The following is a 6,435-nucleotide window of genomic DNA, read 5'->3' as shown; positions in this document are numbered from 1 at the left end:
AGGTTTCCACTGAACAAGAGTTCATTGAGAAATTTATTTATTTATTTATTTATTTAGAGAACATAATTTGGCCCTCCCCTTTAGTTTGCTTATTTTATGAAGTTGTGGGGTATTTTCTATTTTATTGTCAACTGTCTCAAGTAATTTTAATTAAGAAACAGAAATAAGAAATAACAACCAGGTATTGCCAATTCAAAAGTAAAAGTGGAATTATACAAAGGGGAGAGGTGTTCTTGTGTCTTGTTATAGCCGTGGTAGAACCATTAAGAAAAAGTGATCATGATGACATCAATTGTCCAGAAACTACAACACAGTTATATATAATTTTGAAAGCGGTTTCTAAATAAATGCAAAGTTCAGATTAGGTGAAGGTTAAAGACAGTTAGGATGATCAAAGCTTGGAGAAGCTTTAAACCACTTGTGAAGGGGAAGCAGTGGCGTAGCGTGGGGGGTGCAAGGGGGGCCGGCCACACCGGGCACAACATCTGGGGGTTAGGGTTAGGGGGCGCAAATCCATGGGTTAGGGGGCGCAAATCCACGGGTTAGGGGGCGCAAATCCACGGGTTAGGGGGCGCAAATTACTTGCCTTGCCCCGGGTGCTGACAACCCATGCTACGCCACTGAGGGGAAGCCTTGGACAGACCAGAGAATGAGTCTGATTATTGCAGCTGGTTCCTGCAGGCTCAGAGGAAACTGTAGGGCAGGAGTGAAGAACCTTTGGCTCTCCAGATGTTGCAGAACTACAACTCCTATCAGCCCTAAATAGCATATTCAGTGTCCAGAGATGTTAGGAGTTGGAGTTCAGCAACACTAGGAGGGCCAAAGTTGCCTCATACCAGCTGCAGGGGAAAGGGATAGCTACCTGTCACTAGGTCCTGTGTGCAGAAAGCCCCACTGTAATGATGGGTGTGTCTGAAAGGGTGCTGAGTGACACAAGGCACCATGATGAAGAGGCGGTGGTGGCTTGTAACACTAGCTATGAATGGGACTGGGTCAGAGCTAAAAGCAAGCAGGGAATTAGTATTGTGTGCATGCATGTGATTTCGTGTGTATGTGTGTGTGTGGAAAAGGGAGAAGGAGATGCTGTAATAGAAGTGATAAAACCTCACCAAAAAGGATTGGGTTTTGTGGAAGAGAATCTGAAGAATGAAGGCTAAATGTTCAAGGAGGATTGAGTTGTATATTAATTCCATGCAAGAAGTTCAGTGGAGTTAAGAAATGGCGTTGACTTTGTTTGTGTCTGTGAAAAACAGATCCAAGGATTTTTATGATGATACGAGTCTCTATTTCCTTAGGGTATTAGTGTTTCACCAGGCAGATCCCCTGAGTAAAGGGATTGCCCTGGCATTCTTAGAACCTCTAGTTGTAGACTTGTAGAACTGATGTTCAAATAAAATGTAAATGGCACTTTGGGACACAGACATGGCGGTGTGGTTAAATAAAAGTGCTGATGGTATATATGCATATGTAAAAAAGTGCTAAGAAATCTTTCCTTTATAAAATGAATTTTTGTCCAAAAGAATAAAGAAAAGCCTAAACTCCAGTGATGTAGGGGGTTCCTCTTCACTTAAAACTTTATAAAGCCATCTTTTACAGACAGTTCCTTGCAGGCTTGCTAAGTAGTTCTCTGTTTATACCATAATTGTGAAATATGACGTCTTGTACTCTAGCGAGCAGCAAGATTTTTTTCCACATCTATTACTGTGAAAGCGAGACTGAATACTCCTATATCTCAAAGCATACACACATATATCTCAAAAGAATGAATCTACCTTTTTGCTCCAAGATTTAGATATGACTCAATAACTCTTGACTTATGGAGCAATTTTGAAACACGGCTGTAGCAAAGACACGATCCTTTCCAAGAATGTTTGGCACAAGGTACCACACAGATGCTTTTTTGAGAGAATGAAAAATAGATGTTCCCATGTCATTACAGAATAATTCAAAGCAACTTTTACTGCCAAAGAGGGAAGGGGAGCGGTGATGTCTACTTAATACTTCTCTTTTTCTTCCAGTACATGCTCAGTACTGGCTTATGAAGCTGATGAAAATAATGAAAGTGTTGTGGAGTTTTGCTATACATATACATGAACTTATGGTAGCCGTGCCTATGAAATCAATACGACAGCCATAAAAAATGTAAGAAACCTATTTGTTTAAACATAAGAACCTAGCATTTCTTTATGTGCTGGAGAGAGGGCCCCCTCTTCCCAGTGTCAGGCCTGTACTGCAGGGCAACAATAAAACAATACAAATGGCAGATACATTTTCTTAGTGGTGAATGGCTGAAGATTTATAGAGATCTCTTATAGAAAGATCTATTGAGAGGCACATAATCTAAAGTATAAAATTTATAGGATGGAGATAAAATGTGGATAAAAGAACCATTACCTAACAATACAAGTCCTACTCTCGCATCCTATTTGAATATTGTTTAATACAAAATGCCTGCCTATTTTGGTAGCGGCAGCCATTGACTCAAAATCACAGTAGTGATTTGGAACCTAGTTATAAAAGTAAGACAGGGTGTATTAAAATTTCATGAGGTTGTGCAAGTACATAGATTTTAATATAAAAGAGACAGGATTTTTTTTTTTTTAGCTTGATAGGATTTGTCTTTGTTAAATAATTCATACCTGCTGGCAACTTTCAATGCATTTCATTTACATCTTAGTTAATTTGAACTCTAAAGGCTAGATACCCACACAATATGTTTATATTATTTTAAGCAGTGTTTTCCTTAAAAGGGGGAAGGGCAGTATTGCAGTGACCTGACCTCAACCGGCTTCACAGTCTTACAATAAATGCAAACTTTTGCTGCTATAGTAGCTATTATGCCTGCTATAGAATTTAAAAGGGGTTAATACACTAATGTATTTTTTTCTTCTGGTCATGTAGGCTAAGCATCATATTACAAATGCTGCCCAAGTATTTTGTCCTTAATCAGATTTCTGTTTTCCAGAATCATTACATGTGAAGCATACATGGTACCATTAGCACATGCTTCTACAGTGTGAGCTGAGAGGAAACTCTCAGAAAATACAAAAGCTCACTGAGAAAGCTTCTTAATACTGAGCCAATCCCAAATGGAGCCAAAAACAGATCACACATCACTGATACTCATTTCCATCTTAATTCAGTTTCCCTTCATTGATCTAAGTGAATGAACTGGCTCATGTAAGAGGAAGCAGTATTTAAGATATTGCGCTTCCAGGCCACTTAGAGCTTTCAAGATAGCGATCATCAGTTTGAGCTCAGCTTGGCAATGCACAGGTAGGCAGCCAATCCTGATAAGCCACTGCCAGATTTTACCTGCTAACCAGGCATTACCATGTGTGCTCAGCACACATGTCTTCTGTGTAGATACAAGCTCCTCAGTAAACTTCTTACCAAAGACCAAGTCCTTCTGGAATCTGAATTGTTGGCAGAATTTTGCTTGGGAAACAAAGCCAGCCCTACAGTTTGGTAAAGTGAAGAGGTCATGTGAGGCAATCATGGGTGTCATGAAAGGGCAGCAAACTATCAGTTTTATAAATGGTTATTATTGTCCTTCTAACTGTCATGAAGAGAGAACGGTATGTCTGGGATTTTCTGCCTCAGGAGCCCAGTTAAGTTTTGCTTCCTTTGGTCCCAGGCATCTTGATCTGGAATAAGAGGGTACGATTTGCTCACCATATGAAGCAAAATGTGTTAGACCATCCCTGGGAATGACCATGGCTCTACAGAGCTGGCATGGAAACTAGAATGCTTACCAGAATACATGCGTAACTTCTAGTCATTTAGTCAAAGCAGCTGAGTGTCCATATATTCAATACTCAGCAAAGCATTTAGAAATAAAATCAGAGCATTTCCTCCGAAATGGGAAAACATAGCAATTTACTGGATAATTGTGAAGGCTGTCCGACATTTGGGAGAAAGAGGGCTGATGAAAAGTGATGAAGCTGAGGAGGCCGTATTGAGATTCTTTAGTTTTGTTTTGTTTTTCAGGGGAAAGGGAGCAGGATTTGTAAAGCTAGCAGGAATGAGCCCTGCAACAAAGAGATCTTTTGCCTCATGCTATCAAAAAAGAAAGTAAAATGAAGGTATTTCCTTGGCTGCAGCAAGGATTTACTGGCTGCCCGTTGAAAGTGGGGGTGCATAACATAGAAGCCAATGCCTAGTGGCCATGGTGGCCTCGGTCCCCACAATAAAATATTTGAGGGGACTGGGTTCCCCCAAACTTGGTGAGCATTCTCATACAAATGGTATGTGTGCACTGTGTCATGTGATCCATTATGCAGGGTGAGGCTTACCTGCCTGGGCCCCCACGATATTTCATTCAATTTGGCACACCTGGCGCATAATGACACCCATGCTTGAGTTGTGGCTGAAGCAGGCAGGCATCTTTCTCCCCTCAACAAGTCACCTGGGAATGATCCTACACTATAAAGTGACAATATAACCAACAAAAAATATCACAATCAAAAAGCAACCATCACACTGTCCCTTGAAGCAGCAACAATATTCCTTTTCTCATGGTGAAATGAATGAAGGAAACCTTCACCCACCTCATATTTAAGATAACCCCAAAAAATCTTGATTTTTTTTTTGCTGAACCCCCCCCCAAAGTCAATGAATATCCCACAAACATTTGATGAAATGGTACCATGAAAGCAGAGTGCAGGCATCCGCGACACATCTTGACTTCCTACATTGCTACATCATTTCAGCCATTACTTCCACACAAAATAGAAACTGATTGTGATTGTGACAGGACACACAGAATGGTGGTTGCTCTCTGGCAACACAGGCATTTTTGAGTCTCTTGTATTGAAGGCCTACAGAATTAAGGAAGTTTGAAGCATGACAGAGTGAAGTTGTTTGTTAAAACTTATGATAATAAGGAAATGAATAAAAACATTTCTAAATGTTCATGTCTATAATTACTGGAATAAAAGGACTTAAACAAATATAAATTGCAAATGTATTTTTCCATCTCAAAAAAGAAAAAGAAAAAAAGAACTCCAGTAAGAGCTTCTTTGGAAACTCAGCATGTGTAATTGTAAGATTCTAATACCAATTGTACCAGGAATGTGTGACTAATTATATATTGATTTCTCATTTAATCTTTAGAATTTTGTGTATATTGATTTTTCCCCCCTTTTGGAATTATAAAAATACTTTTATTGCTGTGTTTGGAGCAGCTCCCAATTTATGCTGCCATAAAGTGAATTACAACCAACTGTATGCAACTTTTTCGTCTCATTAACATCTTACATATTGCTTCAATTTGCTTTATTAAGTATCTGATAAGTCTTCCAAACATGTAGAAAACAAAAAGATAAGAAATTTCATCATTTAAAAAGCTGTGCAGACTGTTCTTGGTTAAACAACATATTTTAAAGATATCCTATATATACTGTGTGTGTGTGAGAGAGAGAGAGAGAGAGAGAAATATTCTGATCTAGCGAGACACTGTGGGCCCACAGAGACAGGATATCTAGCTATACATTCATAGCTGCATGTGGAACCATCCACACAAATGTATACTGGATGTGCCAACTTAACATCCTTCAGATGTTTTGGACAACAATTCCCATCAGTTCCAACCATCGTGCCCATGCCTGCTAGGACAGATGGAAATTATAGTTCAAAATATCTTATATGCAACAGGTTGATGAAATTTGGCTAGGGATATGTGGGTGGAAAGTCTGCTTGTGCGCTCATGGTGTCTGGATAGTTTGGAGTGATTATGTTATCTATCTCTTCACAATACACCTGAGGTACACACACACAGCTAAAACCCTGCCAATCAGTGGCTTGTGAGAGAACCAAAGTTACTTCTTCATTAATGCCTTCTTTATATCAATTTCAAACAACCTTAAGCAACCGTTAGAAGTGGTAGTATTTTTTTAAAAAGTCATACCATTTTGTTTTTGGCAGGTGTTATACATTTTTTTTTCCACAAAGAAGATGAGAATTGCCAATCTCAAGCCCCCAAACTTCACTTTATGTGCAGATATGGCAAAGTTTCAACATGGCAATTTTTCTCCTTGCTGTCATTATTCCCTGCTGTCATTCACCTTTGACCTCAAAGGGTAAAAAGGAAACACGATTCACATGACCTTTGTCACCTCTGACCATTTTTCTTGGAATTTCCTATCAGTGATAATTATATTGACAACATTTTTATGTGATGTAGGCACATGTGATGTTTCTGAAAATGGGTGGCTGGTGACCTACTCCTTCTAGCTGATTTCCTAAAGACCAGGCACCTGCTGGGAAGAACCACTAGTCCAGATGGATTTGGAGCCGGATTGTGACCAGTTGCATGACCCAGAGGAAAAGCATTGTATCATATTTCCCGTTAATTGTGTCAGCCATAGACATTTCCATTTGGACCATCTACTCTTCTTCCATAAGTTCTTTTCAAGCATATTCTTCTGGTATGCA

The sequence above is a fragment of the Podarcis cretensis genome (genome assembly GCF_951804945.1).
Source record: "Podarcis cretensis genome assembly, chromosome: 4".
Classification (NCBI taxonomy): domain Eukaryota; kingdom Metazoa; phylum Chordata; class Lepidosauria; order Squamata; family Lacertidae; genus Podarcis; species Podarcis cretensis.
The sequence above is the reverse complement of the archived record's forward strand: the minus strand, read 5'-3'. Positions refer to the sequence as shown.